This window comes from Mya arenaria, chromosome 2 (assembly GCF_026914265.1).
Source record: "Mya arenaria isolate MELC-2E11 chromosome 2, ASM2691426v1".
Taxonomy (NCBI): Eukaryota; Metazoa; Mollusca; class Bivalvia; order Myida; family Myidae; genus Mya; species Mya arenaria.
This window is the reverse complement of record NC_069123.1, coordinates 44,522,555-44,546,990: the sequence shown is the minus strand read 5'-3', so window position 1 is coordinate 44,546,990 and position 24,436 is coordinate 44,522,555. Positions and strand designations below refer to the sequence as shown.

The window sequence follows — 24,436 nt, the reverse complement described above, 5'->3', positions numbered from 1 at the left end:
TTCAGAATGAGGTTTAACCATTTTGGAAAACCCAACATACACAAAACCGCATATTGTACTCGGATACTTCAGTTACCCTAATTATCGGGATTATACACCAGCACTCAAATACCATGTTGTCAAGGCAACGTTCAATAAATATCGTGCGGTGTAAGTGAATAGCTATGTAATGTAACACGAAGTTATAGAACGGAACACTCATTCTACCTGTAATTGTTCTGTTTCGGGAGTTAATATGTGCAAAGGAAAAGCACAAGTCCAAACATTTAACGTTACATTTGCGATGAACTTGCTATCATCCGACCTTCGTAAAGCCCGCAATAGTGTTGTACATCTTTCACAAAGCTGTCTTATCAGTTAACATTTCAATCTGCTGTCATTATGTTTTAATTTCAATGACAAGGATATAAGAACGGCTCGTTGGTCTAGGGGTATGATTCTCGCTTAGGGTGCGAGAGGTCCCGGGTTCAAATCCCGGACGAGCCCAACTTTTTTTTACACAAAGCTTTTTTAAACAGTAATGACTGGCATTAGATTATTAGAAGCTGCATTATTCGGGAATTTGGGGAATTCATTGGTCGATATACAAGGACATAACTAATTACTCGATCTTGGCACTTAAAGCAACTAGATAACGAAACTGTTGGCCAAACCGATAACTTTGTTCTGATATATGTTTAAAGGTTTAAATGAAAACAAAAACATTTAAATTTTGAAAAAAAAATATCGATTTTTTTGTTCTATATTTGGTTTATGTCCAAATGGCGCTGTCAATAAGGTCACTGATTACAGACACGTACCATGAGTATGACCCATCTGCATACCAAGTTTGCAGCCCCTACAGCAAGTCGTTTAAGTTATTGATAAAAACCCAAATGGTGACGTGGAGATGACGGACTAAGAAATCCTTCGCAGGAGCACAAAAATGTAGCTTACAAAATTAAATATTTTATTGGATTAATAAAGAATTTGTGTGTGTCATTTTGACAAAGTTAAGGAGAAGTTCTTGAAAACAGGGTTAAACCCGTAAAAACCAGCCAATATACTTCAGCGATTCCACCGGCGAATGGCAGTCAGTTACCCAATTTTGTTTTCGATATTCTTTATTTATGTAAAGTATGTGTATGTTGTTTTGTGTGAGTCTTGCTTGGTTTATAACTGAAATTTATGTCTTGCAATGTTATGAAGTGCATGTGCTTGTGGCAGTATCGGTGAGCCACGAGACTCAAAACTACCGCAGAACACATGTATTTCATTCTTAAGCATAACATACTGGGTGTATATCATTTTCCCAAATGTAAAGCCTGATACATGTTTAATAATTATCCATGAGAATAACATCACAAGGAAGGCAACGTCGGTAATTCATTTTATGAACATTCTTGTGTTATTAAATAACAAAACACAACCAGACAAAAACATGTTTGCAAAAGTGTGCAAAATAGTAACATTTAAATATAAATAGAAACCATTTAATTACCTGATTATGCAAAAGGCAACGATTTCAGTGTGTTACTACCAAATAACGTTTCTCTTTTGAAATGTGTGCTAAAAATGCATGTGAACTGAAAATGGTAATATTGACTTTTCTTTAAAGATATTTTGTTGTTGTTTATTATGAAAAATCAACTTTTTTTCTGTAAAAAAACGAACTGAAAATGCAATTATGAGAAAACAATAGCTTTTTAGAGAAAATGCTAAAACAAAGAAAAAACAACAAATTCTAACCTACATGTAGATGACTGAATAAAAGAACACACCATGGTCAAATGTATGGCATAGAACACGCATAATGCTCCATGGTCAAATGTATGACATAGAACACGCATAAGGCTATGTTATGTTTAGTAATATAAATAATATATTTATAAATGAAATGCATAAACATATAACAGAACGATAATCAAAGAATACTGGTCAAATTCAAACATTTGCAACATTATCTTTAATATGTATAAGCAATAACATACTTTTTATATAATTGATACATTAGGTCTTTATTTATTTTTTCAAACATTCTTTTACAAATATTTTATGTTTGCAAAGCATTTCCAAGTATTGATTTTGTTAAAATATATGGATAAGACATAGAAATATGAACGTTTAACAATGATTCTATAATGCCAAAAAGTACATGTTCGAGTATATCTGAAAGCATGTATGTAATGGTAGAACAATGTCATTGCTAGTTTTATTGGAATGTCTTAAACGATTGCTGAGAAAACAACACATTTGCAATACACTATTGTAAAGATTACGCCAACAAGGTTTTGACATAAGGTTATACAGGTCTCAATATTTCTCTAATCAGAAGATAATCACATTTTAAAGCACTTGACAAAATAAAAAATTACCACGCAAAAATGAGTTACATTTACAACGGATATCACAGTTGTTCAGGCTTTAAACATCATAAACTAGTTTGTTCTATAACTACGTGTTCATGTAGATTTTCCCGATTTCCAATGATTTTCATTTTTTTTTTCAAAATCAATCAAGGTCCCAAAGCTAGGGACATATCTAATTACGAATGTTCGCCTTTGTTTAAAGAATGGCATCAAAATTTCACACCTTGTGCAAAAGGAATTTTTTACAAAAGAAATAATTTTGTAATTATCAAAGTAATTCATATTTTGTAAATGATTTTCATCATCTCCAGGCTTTGTCCGTTTTCTTGGTTGGTTTCTGCATGTTTTGTGCGTTGGTGTGTTTCTGCGAGCCTAGTGTGGCTGATTGTTTTGGCTGGCTGGACTGTTTCTGTGAGCCTGCAGACTTCTGCTTATTGGAGGATGTACCAGTCGAGGATCTGCTAGATTTTGAACCTGTTGAAATATGAATCAATCAAAAATAGTATTAGTGATAACATTGAGTGATACATTGCATGTATTTTATGTCACAGTAGTGGGTGCATTTAGTGACAATGTTTCAAAAGAGAAAAGATATACCATACAAACGCCATCAAATATATATGATCAAATTATGAGTTAAACATTTTGTCTGACTTGCCACTGGAGGAAGTCCTATAAGTCAGACTTGCTTTCACTGGTCACTGGCTGATAAGCCCAAAGTTCTAAACTTCAAAATCTTTTTGTATAAAAAATAACCACACATTCATTCATCATATGTACAGCAAAATCAAATGAATACAGAGCTGAATTACTATATAACACATCATGTTTTTTTACCAGATGATTTTTTTGCTCTGTTGGGATCCTGTTTTCTGTTTTCTGGTGCTGTTTTTGGTCGTTCTTTCATCTCCCTGAAAAAAGCATATCTTGATTTTCTTTGTTTCTATAAGGACACATTTATGGGATTCTTCACTAGGGCTGATTTAGCAGAGTCAGTTACAAGTATTTTTTTTAACAATGAATTATCCTTTACAACAACAGTATATTTTAACATGCAGGCAGTCATTATTTGCGGAGTGAAACCACCTGAGGAAATGGCCTAGCTTCAGCCATGAGGTTTATGGATACTGTAGATTGGTTAAATATCCAGATGTTTTGATATTTGCAATTTTTTGTGAATTGAAAACTAAGGTGTTAATTATACCAAATGTTTACCAAAGTCCATGGTAAAGTAATAACATCGCAAACTTTAAATGATTCAAATTTGACCAAAATCTTCACATTTAAGAACAATCGCAATATTTTTTATGCTGTTCAGTTTATAGAGATCTGCACGTGCCATATAATGGAGCAATATTAAAACAATCTTAAGTGTAAGTAGTGTCTGATGTTCGCACTGTTGGTTCACCATGATCAATCTCAGGGCTGATACTTCATTCTATTAATAACCTACCTGACAGATATGTGGTCGGCATGTATGGGTGATATCTGTCCTTGGATTGGTCGCAGTGCCCTGACAAAGAGAGAATGGTAGTGGCGACGTAAAGGTCCACTGAGATATAAAGAGAAAAACATACACCTGGTATGCATATAGTTAGCAGAATTTATTAGAGGTAATAAATGCTCACTAATGACAGTGCAAGACAGAAAGAATATATTGGCATTTATATTAAAAGCTGACTTAAGACAAGAATAAGAAACCCAAATAAGTATGTAAATTCAAAATTATAATTCACCACTTCGAATAGAATGAATGAGCAACAGTGACTTGTTTTTGAGTTTTGATACTCCTTGAGTAAATAGCTAAAAGCATAAAGATCTTTAAAAAGCTCTTTAAACATCTAAGCCAGCATGTACACACGGGCATATTGACATACCTGATATCCATAGCTGGACTGCTCGTAGAGGGTGGGGCAGACTTTGTTCGGAACTCCATACTTCCAAACACTGACTCCTCAGCAATTCTGATTAACCGTCAAGGAAGTAATCTTTGCCACTAGGACGGATTTATGTTACCAATTTAACCAGGGTGATATACCCACAAGCATTTAAGTAGATGAAAAACCAACATGCAGTGAAAGTTGACATTATGGTCATACAAACATGAGCTATTACAGAGACAGCATGCTCGACTATTCATCTGATTTTGAGCTTTGCAAAGTTTAAGTTAAACATGAATTGATCACTGCAAAATAAGATTGAATGCAAAACCTTAACAAGAATTTCTAAGTCAAAAAATAATGGGGCCAAATTTGCATTATATGCAAGATAGAGCTTACATACTTGATTGTTAAAAGTTTCAATGCAATACATCTAAGTTATTGACTTGTATGTGCTTACATGCAAAACGATAACTAGATGTCAAAGAATAAAGGCCCCTAGTTTGCAAAATATTCAAAAGAGTGTGTTTTTTTACTTCATTAATTAAGAAGGTTGGATATTTGGGTGAGTACAATAGCTCTTCTTATTCTTCAAAAAGTTAAGCTAAAAGTGATAATGTTATGGTAATGAACTTTTTTCCAAGTAATTTCTAAATCCTCTGATATGATAATAAACATTTATACTAAAATATTTTTAAAAATCCCCAATACATTAAATAGGTATAGTTTGGACATTAAATTAGCCCATGTTGAACTATCTACATGCACTTTGGCCATAACAATGCTAGTTATAGCAGACACAAGGGTGACACTAATGATGCTGAACAAAATGCTTACTCTACGTATACCCTTTTACCTAGCGGACAAAAGAATAGTTGAATGTATGGTAGTACTTATCCAATGACAAGGATACTTTGCCTGTTTCTTCCGTTCCATGGCTTTCAGTGTGGCCTTGCTCAGCTTGGGTTGAGAACGTGAAACACTATCAAGGCTGTGACGACCCTGAAAGATAAAGACTTTTATCAATACATGTACATGAAAGAGCATTGTCTGTCTGCAGGAAAATAAGAGTGCTATCAAGTGAATAAATATAATTCATGACCACATAATCCTATTGCAAAGTTTATCAATTTATCCAAATAACCCTAGATTATTACTTTTTATTAAATATAAGAATCCACAGCATTGCTTTTTTTTTTACTTCACTAACCTGATGTCGAAGCATCTTCTCCTGGTCTTGCTCGCGCTGGTTGGCAATAATTGCCATTCTCTCTGCCACTGGGATCATGAAGAATATCTCATGGATGTCCAACAGGCCAGACTGCAGCTGGGGAAAGAAGTATGGGTCCGGTAAGAATTGGAGTATTAAAATGAGTGCAACAGGAAGCAAGTTTATTATAAATGTCCCTAATTTAGGTACATACCTGTATGTTCTTTTTAATGCTGCCTGTAAAAGTGGCCTGTTCTGATATATGTTCTATGTACTTACAAAACATTTTTATTATCTGATGCAAACTTTGTTTAGTGTTTATAAAGGTTTGCCCATACCCATTGGCTGCATTATGGCTGACATAGTCCATTGTCAACAATATGGCTGACACAGTCCATTGATAGCATTATAACTTTACACACCCCATTGTCTGCATTATTGGCTTGACATACACCATTGGCAGCATTATTAGTGACACATTTCTCAGTCACTCTTTTGAGACTACCCGAAGATAATTTTTTTAAATTTTGAATGTACTTTAAGCCCATTGGATTGTCAGACTTAAAAATTAACTCTGGAGTGAAAATAGACGGTCCATACCTGGTTAACGATTCTCTCCAGTAGCAGTGTGTCTTCCCGAGTGAATGTTCCCTTCTTGATGGGAGTCTCCGACTGGAAACTGAACGCAAACTGACGGGTATCCTGCAAATATAAACAATACATATTGTTTTATCCACAAGCAGTTATAACGTATTCGCTTTTTTAAATATTGCGCTCTGATTGGACAAGTGCAATTTCATTATACAGACCATGAGTGGTAGGCTGCATTTGTGTGTTTACGTATAAATGCAGGAGGGCATGATTGCAAATTTTCGAGAATTTTCTATTGTGCCCTCCAGCTTTCAAACATCATTTAAACACACATTAAATCCCCAATTTAATACATGTACCTTCTATAATTATTTAACAGTTTTAAATTGAAAGAGAAGTTGCAAAAAACGAAAGTTTATGTAAATATATTTATAGGAAAGTAAATATGAAATAAGCGAAAAACATCATGTCATTGTTTTCTGGGACTGAAAAAAGACTGGCGCAGCAAATGATGTCACATGTTTTTGAGTTTGACTTACTGTTCAGGCCATATGCGTTCACTTATGTTAAGTATTTTTGATAAAATGCTGACAATTTAAAACAAAAACACTTTGGTTGTTGCTTAAGTTATAAGGAACACTGTTACTTACATCAAGGGTTTTAACTATGTCCTGGACCTTTTGTGTCCTGAGAAGGCGCCGTGTGAGGTAGCCCTTCACTGCTGCAGACACACGGGCAAACTTAGGCTGCATTGCTGGGTCAAAGACCTGATATGGAGTGAAGAATTATGCCACAATTAATAGTTTGTTTGGAGTTTTCTTACCAATACACAAAATACCAATATATCAGGCCTGAATAAACGAATGTCATAAGTGGTTAAATTTGAATGGGAGATTTTGATTGTATTTTATCATACAATGTGTAGATTCAGGTTTACCCTTCCTTTGAAACTCTCTATTTGATAAGGAATAAATAATTACTTACAAAATGATTACAATATCACATGTGTTGGAGGCATTTATAAGGTAGGGTCAGGTTGTTTTTTTAACGCCTTAAGGAATTTCAGCAATTCCAACCCACACCTAAAAATGTGGGTAGGGGAACAAAAAAAGAACTCTTTATTAATAGTGGCAAGGAATTTATTTTGCAGAATATTAAAGCATTGAATATTTTTATCAGAACTCTGTTGCCTTTCTGAATGAGAATTTCTGAAACAATTTCTGAAATGGTACAATTTCTATAAATTTAGAAACACATAGTTTATGAATTTTAGGATATTATTCCAAATAATACAAAATATATGCTTTTACAGGGACATTTTAAGAAAAGTGTTTTTTTGCTTCAAATAACCAACCTTTGCAGGAATGCTAAATCTGTCTTTCCTTCTCTGTGAAGACACAGGCTTCATGGGGGAATGCTGTATGGGCTTGTATGCCTTGGTCTGCACGGGCGTTGACTGATTGGAGAACACAAGTTGCTTCGGGGTGGCCTGGGCAAACCCACTGACTTCTGATGTATTGTCACGATCCTTTGGGTTTATTAACAGGCTTGGGCTTGACGGGTAGATAAAAGGGTTCGTTGATTGGCTGGAATTCATATCCTGGTTTTGAGGAGGGGCCATGCCCCCTGGTGCCCCTTGGCCCTTATATCCTTGATTTCCTCTCAACATACCAGGATCAAATTGGGGAATAGTACTGTAACTGGTGTTATGACTGATGCAGCTCAAATTTTGTGGTGCAGCTGGGGAAAACCCATGGGTAGACCCATCCCCATCCCTACACCACCGACCCCCGCCCTAGGGTCAATATTAGCCTGCATGAAGCCCCTCGGGTCGATAAAAGCCATGGTATCGGGGTAAGGCATAGTGTTGTAAGTGCTTGCAAAACCAAGGTTGGAGTTTTGAGCAGCGTTGGCTGGTTGGTAGGCTGCTACAGGACGTACAGGAAATGGTGGGCTTGACATTGTGCTGGCCTGGAAAATATGAAATAAAATTATACTGATAAAACAGGCTGCAATACAACTCATAAATTCTTTTATACTGTTAAAACTCTATTCAATTTGCTGCTTGAGAACTTAATTACGCGTATACTTTTTACATTACATTGCGCTGCATTCAATTAAAGGTATAAGCTTACATTTTGTATGTGTTGCACACTTGTCAGTTTGGGGCTTAAGGAAATGGGCCATATTCAATAACAACTCTAGATTTAACTTAATTCTAAGACTAAAATTAATTCTAAGATTAGAATTGGAGTGTTTGAATTGGACTGTAAAATAAATTGGCCAATAGACTGAGTGGAATCATTGTCTAAGGTTAAGGACTATAATGAATACTGCTAATACAGCCCTAGTACTTGTGTCTAATCTAGTCTATGAGGCTACAAAAGGAGTCATCATACCAACATTTTCTACCCTGTCGAGCGTTCATTTCATTGAACAATCCCAACCCCAACCCCTCACCTGTGAAGTGTTTTGTTGCCTAACAGCAGGTGTCTGTCCATAAGTTGGAGGTTGCCGTGCATTGGTGACCTGGGGCAACGAGTCTGAAATCTGGGGCACCATGGTCGGTGGAAGCGTCATTAGGTCAATACTCATTTGTTTCTCAGTGATATGGGTATGGTAATTCTGCAATTACAGTGCATAAGGGTTACTGTGAGCTATGAAATGAGATGTAAGTGTGTGAAATGTATAGATCTGATTTTTAACATGTCAAATATAAGGGACTAGACACCAGATGGTCCATAATCAGCAAACAGTATGTCCTCTAAACAATACTAGAATTGTAAATATAAGCTAGTATGTATCTGATAATGCATTATTTTTACATAATTAGAATAATGTTTTGTCGCTGTCCCAGCTGAGTTAACCTGTTTAAAATTAGAGCATAATAGTTTCCCAGTTTAAAGTGTGTATATTAAGCATATGAAAGTCACGTGATTACAACAGATAAATATACCAACGCTATTTTTAAATTAACTGTGATTTACGTAGTAGACAAACCCATTAAATTTTTAATTAGAAAGTGACTTGATACATTAGTAATTAAGGTTTTATGTATTGTACACAACAATATCAAATTTATGTGAGTTTTTGATAAAAAATTTTGCAGTTGTGTCATCAGATGTCTTGTCCCTTTAAATTGAATGAGAGAATTATCTCAAGGCATTTATGTTTTTGCTTTAATTGTTAACTTCTTATTTGTAAACATAGACTGTGTTAATTCTTTAATTAGAATTAAAAATATACCTGTTTTTAATCAACCTAAAGAAAGCCAGAGATACATTCTATAGAAGTACATGACGTTAATACTGAAAACGCTATTAATATTATCAAATACCTCCATTTCCTTCTGCAGATTCATCTGTTCCCTCCTTTGTGCCACAAACAGTTCCTCCAGTTGGGCTTGCTGGTGTTCTATCATCTTCTTCTGGATGAGTTCAAACTGTTCTGCCTGCATCTTAAACAAATCTTCCTGGGATAGGTGGTTCATTGACTGAATAGTTGAAGTGAATGTCTGAATCAAGCCACTGATACTGTTCATGATGTCTTCTGATTTTCCTCCCTCGGTTTCTAACATTCCTTCATCCTCTTCCTCTTCTTCATGATGTAAGGAGTGTTCATGAACTTGGCTAAGGTATTTTTGTATATGGTCTGCCTTAGCTTCATTTTCTTGTTCATCTATTTCATTGACTTGCACTGCTGGTTGTGTATTTTCTGTATAATTCAATTCCTGAAAGGGCTTCTTCAGTTCAGTTTCTTCATCAATTTCTTCTTGTATATCTACAACTTCAAAATCAGTTTCACCATTATTTTCATTACTTTCATTATGAACTTGCTCTTTTTCACCAGTTTCATTGTCTTCATCTTCACTAATGGATTCTTCCTCATCAACATTGTTATCATCATCATGTCCAAGATCATCTTCATTTTCAGATTCTGATATTTCATGAACTTCTGCAGTCTTTTCATCTACACTCTTTTCACCATCACTTTCATCTTGGTCTGCATCATCAAATTCATTCTCATTTCTCTGGATATGCTCATTTGGAATAATATCGACATCATTTTTATCATTACTCAGATCAGTCCACTGTTCATATGCAGCAATAATTCCACTTTCATCACTTTTAGAAGCATGTTCATTTTCTACAATATCGCCATTCACCACATCACCATGTTGATCTTTTCCATCTGTTTCTTTTTTTTCAAATTGATCTTCAACAGATTTAATCTTGTCATCGTCATCATCATTATCAGAAACTTCACTGACTTCAGAATCTGAATCCTCAAACAAAACCCTCTGTAGGTTGCTTCTAATTTTTTCTTCATCTTCCAACATAGATCTGTTTTCATGCAAAGAATTCTGCACACCATTGAGAATAACCGGCTGCAGATGAACAGCAGATTCATCAAAATCCACTTCACTTCCCTCAAAAACATTTATACTGGGCTTAACTATTTCAAACACTCCATCTTTCTGACTTTTTAAACCTTGTTGCGAAAATAGGTAAGACCTGGTTATTTCTTCTTGCATGGATGTTATGCTATCATCAGCAGTCTTAGCATGCATATATCTCCCAAGATCCGTACTGGCTGTTCCATAATAATACTGTGAATCATTTTCCACATTTGTTTTCATCAGTTTTTCCTGAAGCACCTTATCCTGACTATCTTTACCAAGCTCCTTCACTATGTCAGAAATATCTGACCTACCACCAGATTTCATCATAGCCGTATCTGTAATATCTGATTTTCCACTTGACTTCATCACAGCTGGATGGTTTTCTCCTATAGGTCCTGGGGGCAAACTAGCTGTATATACATTCCAAACTTGCTGGCCCCTCGCCCCTCTTCTCGTCCCCTCACTGCTGTAATGTTCATCTGGGCTCTCCTCATCAGGAGGCATATACTCATTTTCTTTATCTGATGTGTTTAATTCACCATCATTATTGTTATCATGTAATGGGTGATTAGAATTAAATCTCCTTGTGAGCCTGAAGTGGAATCTACACTAGGGCTTAAGGCCACTTTGCTTAACAAGTTCATTCCTCTTGAAGATGACACAGATGATCCGGAAGCAGAAACCTGTCCACTTGGATTTTCTCTTGATTCATTTTCCATTACATCATGATCATCTTCAAAGTTTTCACTATTCTTCGGTGTAATGTCTAGTTTTCTGTATGAAATTTTATCCTCATAAGACTGACTAGCACTTGTACTTATTTCTGTCACAAGTGAATGAAAATGCACAGTGTTTTTCAGAGATTTTGGACTCATTCTTGACCTAGAACCACTAACAGAACTTGCTGAACTCAGAATTGAAGATGATGGAGTTGGGCTCATTCTAGCTCTTGAATGTGAACTATTGCCAGATGTGTTCTGAAATGAGCTAGAATGTGCACCACTTTCATTTGTTATGTTGCTTGCAGATTCAGAGTAACTTTCATTGCCTTCCACCATGTGTCCATATCCATAGTCCATTCCACTAGCACCATTCGGAACACTTCTACTATCAGTCCAGTTTTCTGATTTAGATTTCTGATCTTTAGCATTCTTGTATTGATCTGCTTGTACCACGGTCCCAATCGTTGAAGTGAGAGTGTCTTCCATGTTTAAGGCCTTAGATAACTTTGTCAACATGTGAATTATCTGCTTCTGTTTCATTGATGTTAAAGGAATACCATTATAGTCATCAGGCAAACATTCAGCTTGCTCTAAGGAGGCAAAGTCTGACTGAAGAGAATCTAACGTAGCCAAAGCTTGTTCTTCTGAAATGGGGAATGGAAATAGCTCAGCAGTTGCAGTTTGGATGGGGTCTAATTCTCCCCTTGATTCTACTGGTTCATTTTGTGATTTTCCTTTATAATTCTCAAACCTCTTATAACGTTCATGTTCCTCTTGTTTTGTTAACTCTTGTTCTAGTAATTCCAAGGGGTTTTGCAGGGCACTATCTGATTTTGACTGAGGAGATTTTGGTTTTACCACAATATTTTCACTCTTCTTTGCAACAGTGTCACTAGACTTTTTTCTGCATTTGATTTTCTCTCAATATCAGCTTTTCGTTTATCAATGATAGGTTCTGTTTTTTTATCACCATTCTTCTTACCATCAGAATTCACTACACTTTTAGACGATAGTTTTGAGTCATCAGTTTTTGCATTTTTTCTTTGCAATTTTGGTGTACTTTCATCCTTCACTGGAGCTTGAGGTCTGCCACCTTTTGGAGACATACTTCGTCTTGGCCAAGGTTTTCTAAGGTCCTCAGCTTGTACTGACATATCTATGGTTCTGAGATCTGGGGTTGAAGAGGATTGACGCATGGACCCTCCCCTAGATGGGGGTCTTCCTACAGGAGGATGGGGGAATAAACTTGAAGGTTTTGGTGAAAGAGAAGATGTCTTACCGGTTGATTGTGAACTTGCGTTTACATCTAACGAAGCACCTACTCTGTCTAAATGCTGTGATGAATAGGATTTTTGTTTCGTAAGTGTTCCAACTTTGCCAAGGGATCTATACATAGAATTGTCCCTTTTCTTTGCATCTCCACTACCAATGGAACTTGATTTAGACGGAGAGGGGCTAGATTTTGTAGCAGATATTGGAGAAGATTTTGTTGAAGATGAACGACTTGAAGACTTAATAGGCTCAGCCTTAGTGGCTGGATTATTTATCACCATCTCAAAAGCTTTGTTGACAGAGGACACGACCAGTTTTGGAGAGGTTTTAGGAGCCTTTTCAGGAGTTTCCTTCTGTCTCGACGACTTTCTGCTCGAATGAGAGGCAGGGCTGGAATTTTTGCTTGATGATCGACTAGCTTGCTTAGCTGCTCTCCTCTCCTGGAAGTATAGAAGCATTATTATTTCAAATTCCAAAAGATATTTTATTAATACCTGCTGTCTATCGTTTACACATTTTTAAATTGTTTATTGTCATTCGCTTTTTACAATGAATATTTGATTGACAACTGTTATAATCATTATAACATTCTTTTATCTTAAAAAGTTGTGGCACAGTTGATATTCAAATTCAATATTAAATATTCTGGGCTCGTAAATGTTTTATTTGCAAGGGTAATTAATGCTTATTTGGTTTTTAACTATTTAGCAGAATTTTTTTATTCTTTTCATTACTGATTTCATGTTAATTTTTTAATCACATCAGAAAACATGGTTTGGAGAAAATCACATCTCTTAACTTCCACTATTAAATTGCATTTAAAAAGAATGATTACAATATACATGAAATATGTAACCAATCACCAATGCGTACTGTTAGTTCTGTGTAATAGTGTATAAATATTTAGTTTCCGTTTTAGATATAAGGTGCAATTTAATTACATAAAGAAATGGTATATTTGTCCATTTTGCATGCTTGAATGAACATGAGCGAACACAAAAACGTTTGTATGTAGTTGTTCTTTGTTTGATATTATTCAATAAAGGGGCATAACTGGACCAATATTCAAGGGCAGAATTATGGGCATTGCTTTCCATATTGTCTCTCACTCTTTCAACTGATTATCTTTAACGCTTTTTGCGTTATGGTTTTTTACATTATTTTTTCTCGAAAAAGCAGCATAATTTAACAATTATTAGCCAGAGTTATTGACCTTGCTATACATGTGTGTATTGCATGATGACAATGACACCAAGGCCTTAACAACTGTCAACACCTAACCATTGATTGAATTTTGATTGACAGATATATTAACCTATGTTCATTATATTAAACTGACATATGTATTGATAGGTAAAATTGGAATTACAAACAGATGCGAAAATAAATCGAAAGTCAATTGGCTAAAAATCATTTACAAATAAACTAAGTCAACAATCATAATGAACTTAACAACTCAAGTGTTAATTTTATGGATTGACAATATTGATATTCTGTTAATATTCCCCATACATAAAGTCACATGATGGTCCAATGGTGTTATGGATGTTACAAGTGTTGATCTGAGATATGTCTCCAACATACATGTATACCGAAATAGCATTTTTCTCAATAATCATACCATTTGTACAGTATTTTGTATTCCATTTCATTCTGGCAAAATATATATTAACATTGCTTACAAATTTTGAAATAAATCCCTTTTTAAATCATATAAAGAACATGTTTATTATGCATCAGAACGAAGAGAATCCATTCAATATGACAAAAAAATCAAATAAAAAATTATGCCATTACTTTCTTTTTGAAAACTAGGCAAACCAAAAATACAACATAGTTCCTTGAGTATGGTATCATCTTTTATACAGCAATGGGATATTCCTTATAAAAATTCCATACAAATGGTCTGATATACACCTAATCCCCAACATTTGTGCAAGCCATACTAGCAACTTGTAGAGTCCATTTGTTCTTGGCAGTTTACTACGGCATTTCAAAGAATACGCATTCTGCAAACAGTTACGGAGGATAAATTTACTCAATGTTATATTATAAAATGGTGCTATAGTATAAAATGGTGCACACAGATATTGCATAATACATACCCTAAACACATAAAACTTATTGTTTGCAAATAGATTCTACTACTCCAAGGACTGTTTCACCATAAAATGCCCTGCACCTAAGATGCAGCTATATTTCACTCCACAACCAGCAAAGAAACACATGAGCACTATATTTATATGATAATCTCCCTGAAGAGTATTTTAGGCCATATTTGAACAAAAGCACTGCTGAGCAAACCCCAATATCATCTGTTAATTTCCAGTCGAAAGGGGCATTTTTTGACAAAACTTGAAAAATAGATGAGTCAAAAAAACATTTGCTAGTAACCAGTAGGTTTGAAAACATTTTTTATGACCGCGACATGAATTAACATGAAAAAAAGAGAGAACAGGCAACAAAACAAAAATGTTAAAATTGTAACTAAAGAATGTTGTAACCTCTAAACCAAGATACCCTCCCCCCCCAAAAAAAAAAACAAAAACTTTTTTTAAAACTGCTTGGAGTTTCTTTGAAGGTTACCTTGTTTACCCATCTAAGAACAATTCTACTGAAAACTTATGAAATGATATTGTTATGTAACCTCACCTCAACGCCAGCTACAATGGACTGGACCTTAGCCTGCAGCTCCTCATGCCTTCGTGAACGTATACGTGTCTCCCGTTTTACAGCCTCAACTTTGTATGACATCATTTCCTCCCTTCGAAATTCCGTCAGCTGGACAACAAGAGAACATGTGTATTCATCAAGATTAGTACAAAAATGAAGAAAATCTAACTAACAGGCACATTTGTACAAATACTTTGATAAATATATTAGCAAAAGTGATAGGCCATGGTTTTAAAGTATGGCCAATCAATTAACACAAGAGGCACATCAGTGCCTGTGCTCCACTGGCCAAAAGGTTCAAGCAAAGACCACCTAACGAACATTTTCGTCAAGTTTCATAGAAATACAATCATCAATTTTTGAGGAGAAGTTATTTAAAAAAAAAAATACTTTAATAGCTCTGGCTGCCATGTTGTGCAGTGGACCGAAATGATTTGGGCAATTTGAGTAAAGGAGCACCAAACAAACATTTCTGTCAAGTTTTATCGAAAAGAGGTCATCGGTTTTGACGACAAGTCGTATAAAGTTTTTTTTATTTTTTAGCTCTGGCAGCCATGGTGTGCAGTGATCTGGAACCATTTAACAAATTTTGGTTAATGACCACCCAAGGAACATTTCTGTCAAGTTTCATCAAAATCTGATCATCGGTTTCTGAGGAAAAGTGGTGTAAAGGTTTTTCCTATTTTTAGCTCTGGCTGCCATGTTGTGCAGCGGAACGGAACCATTTGGGCAATTTTGGTTAAAGGGCATCCCGATGAACATTTATGTAAAGTTTCATCAAAATCTGATAATCGGTTTCTGAGAAGATGTAGTTTAACGTTTTTTTCTATTCTTAGCTCTGGTGCCCATGTTGTGCAGCAGACCAGAACTGTTTGGGCTATTTTGGTTAAGGACTACCCAAGTAACATTTCTGTCAAGTTTCATTGCAATACGATCATCGGTTTCTGAGGAGAAGTCATTTAAAGGTTTTTCTATTTTTACCTCTGGGGGCCATCTTGTGCAGTGGACTGAAACCATTGAAGCAAATTTGATAAAGGACCATCCAAGGAACATTTCTGTTAAGTTTCATCAAAATCTGATCATCGGTTTCTGAGAAGATGTTCTTTCATGTTGTGCAGCGGACCGGAACCATTTGAGCAATTTTGGTTAAGGACCACCCAAGGAACAATTCTGTCAAGTTTCATCAAAATCTGCCTATCCGTTTCAGAGGAGATGTCGTTTAAAGATTTTGCTATTTTTAGCTGTGGCGGCCATATTGTGCAATGGACCAGAACCATTTGAGCAATTTTAATAAAGGACCACCCAAGGAACATTACTGTTAAGTTTCATCAAAATCTGATCATCGGTTTCTGAGAAGATGTTCTTTAAAGGTTTTTCTATTTTTTTGCCCTGGCAGCCATGTTGTGCAGCGGACCGGAACCATTTGAGCAATTTTGGTTAAGGACCACCAAAGGAACAATTCTGTCAAGTTTCATCAAAATCTGCCTATCCGTTTCAGAGGAGATGTCGTTTAAAGATTTTGCTATTTTTAGCTGTGGCGGCCATATTGTGCAATGGACCGGAACCATTTGAGCAATTTTGGTAAAGGACCACCAAAGGAACATTCCTGTGAAGTTTTGTCAAAATCCGCTTATCAGTTTCAGAGGAGATGTCGTTTAAAGTAAAAGTTTACGCACGCACGCACGCACGCACTCACGACGGACAATCTGTGACGACATAAGCTCCATGGCCTTCGGCCAGTGGAGCTAAAAATGGGAAGCTTACCACAGGTGGAAGTATGGGCACCCCGTTGAAGCGTATGAGTGACATAAACTGCAGCGTGGAGGCATCGAGAGATGGCTGTCCTTCCTCGTCCAGGGCTCGACTCCGGTTCTCGAAGTACTGCAAGAGGTCGGCCATGTCCGGTGCCTTAAAGTTAAGAGACGATCATAAAATAATGCAAAAAAACAAGGCAAAGATGTAGAGGGATGACTGTCTTAGTGTTTGCATTTGATTCTGACTTTAAGGTCCTCTCATGCCTGGACCATGAATGTATATATATCAAATATCATTAAAATATGGCATTTATAACACATACAGTCAATTTGAATAAAATTTAAAGCTATGACTAGCACCTGAAAGTTCATGGAATATTAGCTATGAAGAGGTTAGTCCTGGCTTCCATGACTTAATTCGTTCACTTTTATGTAGTTGATTTTTTGGAAAATACATCTAGCGTGGTTGCTGCCCTTCCTAAAGCTCCAGGCATAATAGGATGAAAAAATGGTGGATTTTGATAAGCAGGTAAAACTTTTGAAAACTATCACGTAAACTTTGCTTTTAACAGTTATGAAAACTCTTCTTTTTTGAAGACAAAACATTGGTCTAACACAATTTAAGTCTCAGAAAGTGATACCTTCCAATTAGTGATGAAACGATTATCGAATAAAATCGATTAATCGTCGCTTACAATGCTATGTCGGCGACAATCGATAGTAGTTGTCTAAAGTCGATGTCGCTAATGTTACTTCCGGTAACTACGTATTTTTTTGCTTTGTGGCAAAATTCGTGTAAATGTATTTTTTTATTTCCGATAGATCCTAGTTGAGTTCATTGTAACAAATGAGGTCACTCTCTTACACTAATGCGGTCATTCGGAAGATCTCGGCCATTTTTAACAAAAACAACCTCGGATGAATATGGACGGTTAAAAATATACTCCGTAGATCGCGTAGTTTGTTATTTTAGCAGTTAAACTTAATAACTTTACTCGTGGGAATCTTAATTTTGTTTGCAATAATCCACTTCACTGGCAATCAATTTTAACTTAATTAATCAATACAAACTAAAGCATACATCCGAGGTTGTTTTTTTTATAAAAGTGGCCGAGGAGATCCGAATGAAATGCGGTGAATGAAAACACTTTTGCGTAAAAACTCACAAACCCTCACAAAATTACAAATTGATTTTAATTCTTTATACATGTATATTTCATACAACCTTCTTCAATAACCTGCCTCTAAGCTTTCTGTTTTTGAAACTAATTTACTTTTTGTGTGAAAGTTTTATGAAATTAAGATATTCTTAAGAAATGTTCAATATTACAGGTTATTGAATGTTAAGCTGGTTCACAACTGTTCAATATGCTTTTACATGGATAAAATGATAAGATAACTTACTTGACGCAGTGTGCATCATTTAAAGATTGAGGTGCAATAATTATTAATTATGTGTTGTGTTTCAATTTCTTTTCGTTAAGATATTATGGACTAGCGAATAAGGCTTCACTATAGCATCACCTGTGCTGATTCCAGGTTAAACCATTTAAATGATCATGATGACACTATGTATAAACAATGTATTATTTACAAATATTATGCATTTTCGATTATTGTTCGATAGTAAATCGAAATGCTTGGTCCGATTCGATTATCGATAGCAAATGGAGTCCGATTTTCAAACACTATATCTTCTAATACAAATTTCGCTATTTTTCAGCCATTAATTAGGCTTTTGCGTTTCTCTATGGACAGTCTTAGACTCCCAAGGAGAATTAAAAGCAAAAAGGAGTCTAAAAATCTAGGATTGTGAGAAAGTGCAAGCATTTACTTTAGGAATATCATAATTAAGATTCTGACATGCCTGCATTTATTACCTGATTGTCATTCAGATAACATTTCATTGACACAAACAATGATTAAAAAATAATGACTGCGAAACCAGCATTATGAATACACTTTTACATTCGAAAAAAGATTCACTTCAGTAACCAAGGCAATTGCAAACAAAAACAAGAGCTGCGGTGCAAACACTTGCCTGTTGTTTTCAGTAGTAAAGGGGATATAATGTGGGGTGTAAGTAAGGCCATGACACGAACTAAACTTTTCTCCTTCAAAAACAAACAAACTAATTCAGTATAACACCTGCACGAATAATAATGCTTACATGCATTATTAAACATCTTTTATCACAAAGTAAGTATGACCAGGTATTAACCTACAATATGATCGTACAGAAAAACAAACCGCTGTCATCACATTATCACTTCATTGGTGCACTTTGAATTTTCATATAATATTTTTTTCTTAAAAATTAATGTATTCCACTCCACAAAATCACAAAATGATCTATACATGTACATACAATACTTTTTATGTAGCTCCAAGAAAAATATCTGACTGAGTTTGACACTGTTCCTAAGACTTACTGAGGCAGCAGAATTATTCAATTAACAGTCAATAAGCCTGTATATTGAAAGACAATGCCTGTTTAATAATTCATGTAACAGCTGCCATTGATGAATATAAAATACTTTTGTCTTCTGATTACACTGTTATTTAAAACAATGGTGGAAATGGAAAGCCCTATTGCTAATCAATTTATAACATGAGCAATCATTGAAATTAAACTTTTCTATGAACAAGACCAAATACTTGTATTATTGCTTGATATCAATTTTCTCAACAAGCCCTGATACATAAAATCAACATTTGAGCAAGCCCGTAAAATCAAGAATTGGAGCAAGCCCGAAGAAAGTATTAGGTAAAATGATGCAAAAAGTTATAACTCCTGAAAAACTGCTTTTGATATTATACGTTGAAAATCATTATAAAAATTCACATTTATCCTGTCACAAAAGAATCATACTATTTATTAAATTTAGCAATAAAATTGTCTCAGTGATTATTAAAGTGCTCAAACTCATGCCACAGCCAATAGGATTACTGGTGGGATTCACATGTAATTTACAATGCTTTAGAAAGCGGTTAAAGAAAAAAACCTCAAAATTTCTCATCATTACCCAGTCATTGAAATTAGACTTTTGGATGCACAAGCCTGAACTCTTACACTTTTGCTTGGCATTACATTTTTTAACAAACCCTGCTATATAAAATTCAGAATTTGAGCAATCCCGCTAGACATTTTACCAGTGCAGGGCTTATGGGCTAGTGTAAATTTCGACCGCTGAATTTACCGGTAAATGGTTTTATTGAATGAAGTGGCTTGTCCATTATTTCTGATTATAATTTTGGACTAAATTTCAATTCCTTTTCCCATTAATGATGGCACATAGTACTAAGTATGACATGTTACATAATTTAAATCGAAACAGAACTTACCTGAGCAATAATTGGCTAAAAAAGGAAATATTCCCAAACTGTACAATACTTAAATGTCCCTGATTTTTAGTTAAAAAAGAAAATGTTGCAGTAAATTAAAACATATTTTGATTTTACACTGAATTAATCAGATTTATTCAAATTTTGTCAAAATTGTACATATAATTCACAGTATCTAATCAATAAATGGCAATTCAAAAATATTGAAAACTGACATTCATTTGAGGGAAGTTCTTTATGGTATTACACACAATTTAGATCTTTACAAAAATATTGGATCAAGTCCAAAATGTCTTCATTTACTTTCTATTTAATGGAATTAACGGCACTGAATTTCCTTTGGACGAGCTTAATTAAAGTAATAAATAAAATCAGATTTCATTGGAGACGATAACATAATTCACATTTGTTTACAACACCATTTCATTCCAAACAATCACAATATAGTTAAAAAAAATATCACTTTAACAAACTATTAACACTATGGTAGCAGAATTTGCAAGTATGTGACAAAATTGTTTGTAATATTATACATTATGATACAAATCTGAATAATAAACTACAGCCATAGATAATCCAAACAATGCTAATGTTTGTAAACATTAATAAACAAAATATTGAAATTCTAAATACAAAATCTACTAAAAACCTCTCTAATTCATTTCATTTTTTAATAAAAGATAATAATACTAAGAACATCATAAATTACAAAAAATAAAATTAAAATAACATTTTTATAATCACCTTTAGTTTTCTGTGTCGAAATGTTAGATGCATCGGTGTAGTTGTGTTTCTTGTCATAGTTTCCGTTTAGGTAATAATTTTAATTTTAAATAAAAGGTACATGTAATCCAATTAAAAAAATAAAAAGATTTTCAGATATATTCAGACTTTCGACACATACTTTTGTCACAATACTTTTTCAAATAATGTTTAGATTATGACTTTGCATGACTGTACATCAACTACGTAATAACCCTGTAATGGTACAAAAATCCTTACAATATTAAAACAAAGGTCTGACAATAATGCTTCAAACTGTAAACAGCATACCGTAAAAGATTTAGGTGTTATGAAATGTGTACTTTCACCCTGGCTTTTAACAGTAGCAAATATCTATCAACATTTTGAGGCTTGCACTCGTTAACATGTAATTAATCAGAGAAACGGCTATCTGATAAGATTAAATTGTCATAGAAGTCAGAAAGTTCATTAGAGACGAACAAAAGTGCCAGCCTTTATACTGTCTATTATACGTTATACACGAAAACAAAGCTTTAAACAATTATAAATGAAATCCAATCTGGGAGAAAAAACAAAAGGCGGAATGGAACTAGATATTTGGAGAACAAAATGTAAACACTCAAAAACAGCTGTTGTCCCCTAGTTGTATTTAAACATTCTACATTTCCAATCAAACACAGCTATACAGTCTATGATACAATGTCAACAAAGATCCACATGTACTCATAATAAATAATATTTTAAAGTCACTTCAAAAATCATGATTTTTCCAACTTCCTTGTTCCACACCTTGCATTTCTCATAATGTAAACATTTTCATGTAATTAAACACCTATCAGAGGATTTATTTTCTACTTTCCCCATACTTCAAGCCAATTACGGACATGGTGATTCTGAGAAATTTTTATATGCACAATGATTTAATTCCAAAACAAGAGCTGTCAATGTAATGTGACAAACGCCCACAGAAGTGATCATGCCCCTTACAATGGGCACCCAAAATGTTTCACATGCATGAAAGTCACCATGTGACCAAATGTAATAAATTGTGACCTTGACCTTTGCGTTTTGAACCTTGCCCTTGACACATGGTATTCAAGCACAAAAATGGAATCCTAAAGATAAAAAATTAGTCCAAAGAATGACATCTTTCTCTTAACCTTTATGAAACTGTAAATCGCTAAGATGAATATAGGACATCCCCCCCCACATCCACCTTGCATCAATTTTTGCAAACCAGACAAATTCCACCCATGCTTTTTAATACATACTATGATTATTATGATCTTATGATTTTTCTTCTTGGTAGATAAATTGTAAAATATAATAGAATGATATATATCAAACAATTAAGAAATGAACTTCAAAAGTGGGAAGAAAAGTTTAATATAATGTCAGGATATTTTTTTATTTCTAAATAAAGGTTACATTAAATTCAATATAATACATGTACAGTCGAACCCTAAGAATTACCGCATGGATTGAAATATCCAAGACTCAAGGTAATTCGCAGGTCCCTGGGACCTTGAGCCAATAGTGTTCGACTGTATACATATAATACATAAACAGACATGACTCATGAGACAGGATCTTGAACTACCAGTATCAGCATTTTATACTTTGTTAGAAGTTCACAATTACTGACGCTATCACTTTTCACATGTAATTTTAATAAACTCCATGAAAGCCTATACTGTACGTAATTAACCCATTGTTCTGCAGTCCATACATGCCATATTTTCTGGAGACCATTCAGGGGGATTTGTTCAAAAGGCTGAAAATTCAGGGGGATTTTGATTGTATTCAGGGGGATTTTTTTAGCAGGTCTAAGTTGGCGAAATTTTAAAGTATTTTTAGACGCAAGTATGAAAAAATGTTTTCACATATAGTTTGCTTTGAAAACCTCTTAAATTTTCATTATACAGAATTATATTATGTCATGATTTATCATATTTTTATGATACACTGTCATGTCATACTGTAATGCACTTGCATAACAAAATATGTCATTGGAAAAATATGTTTTCGAGACAATTAAATGAAATTTACCTTCCTCCAAAGTCTTTAAAAAAATTGTGCTTAATTCTATCAGCTTTGATGACTTTCAGAAAATAAGGGAATAGAATAAATATTATTAATTTCTTCCTTCCAAAAGAGTAATATTTCTTTGCCTTTGATAATTACTACAAATTAATTGATCACTTGTTGTAAAAGTTTGCTTTTGGAGAGTTTCACTCACATACTGTGGTTTCACTTTGTCATTATTGCCTGATGTAAAATTTCCAAAAAAAAAAAAAAAAAAAAAAAATTTTTTTTTTTTAAATTCCGGGGGATTTTTATCTCCCGCCGGGAGACCGGGGGATGGATCGAAATTCCGGGGGATTTTTCCCCCCGTCGGAAATTATGGCATGTATGGCAGTCAATAGGCGGCCACACTGTCATGTATTGTTTTGTTTAGAAATCTGTGTTGTATTTAAACACGTATAAGTCAATTGTTATCACGGCCCCCCCCCCCCAAGGTCCTGGGGTATATCGGGGAAATGGGCTGTGGTTTTACCTTTCCGTCCCGCAGTGCCGGGTGAAAGCGATGGTTTTGTCTTTGCACCAAATGTAGTGGGGAATGGGCCTTATTTAGGGTCCCTAGGGTGCGGGGCATTTTGCGGGGATTTTATCATCAGTTAGTCCCCGCAGGATGAGGATTTTACCTGGGCTTGGCTGGACCGAAAGTCAAAGTCCCCAGTATTCCCACAACATATATAATTGTTTGAAGTCAATAGATTATTATTTATGAGTTTGATCAAGCATAAAAATACTTTCTTCACTTCAAAGTCAATGTTTTTTGCTCTTATTCTATATTGTATGCACTTCTCAACAACTTCTTTGTTAATGTTGAATGCAAAGTTGAAAACCCTTCTTCGCCTTTGTTGTATGGTTTACTTTATCACTATGTTGCTCTGTGCTATGTTGTATGCGTTTTAGTCCCACACTGGACATCTGTGATAACAAACAGATAATTTGTCATCCTTGCATATTCACTTATACAGCAACACAAGTTAACAATTACTTATCTAGTAACCTTACCTTTTCATTGTTTATGTGGTTAGCCATAGTTCTAATTTCGAATCACATGAAGAGGCTGATGGGTAATTGTCGAAGTCTTTGATCCATCCTTTATAAAAACATTCGACTCTGCTTTTCAAATATTTTGCAAGTCTGAACATGAAACACTGGTGATGACGAATAATACTACGATATGCCTTAAAGGAACGGTTATCGTGAATGATGTTATAAATAAGAGTTTAAGAAATAAAAAGCTTATGATTTTTCTCGAAATTATGGCTTATATCGCCAGAAAAATATTTTCTGACATTTGAGTTGCAACAACCACCGCCATTTTTCAACAAACTCCTAACTCCTTCTATTAGGCAAAATACGATTGGATAATACACAAAGGAGTGACTAATCAAAACTACTCTTATTCTCCTCCACATTTAT

At 34.7% G+C, this 24,436-nt stretch overlaps 1 non-coding gene and 1 pseudogene across 1 annotated transcript; one reads left to right on the top strand and one right to left on the bottom strand.

The window, feature by feature from the left end:
- The first annotated feature begins 414 nt into the window (after positions 1-414).
- Trnap-agg (transfer RNA proline (anticodon AGG)) lies at positions 415-486 on the top strand. Its single transcript has one exon. It is a non-coding gene; the product is annotated as a tRNA-Pro (tRNA).
- An 871-nt stretch (positions 487-1,357) lies between these two features.
- Positions 1,358-24,341, bottom strand: LOC128211466 (microtubule-associated protein futsch-like; annotated as a pseudogene).
- Between the last annotated feature and the right edge of the window lie 95 nt (positions 24,342-24,436).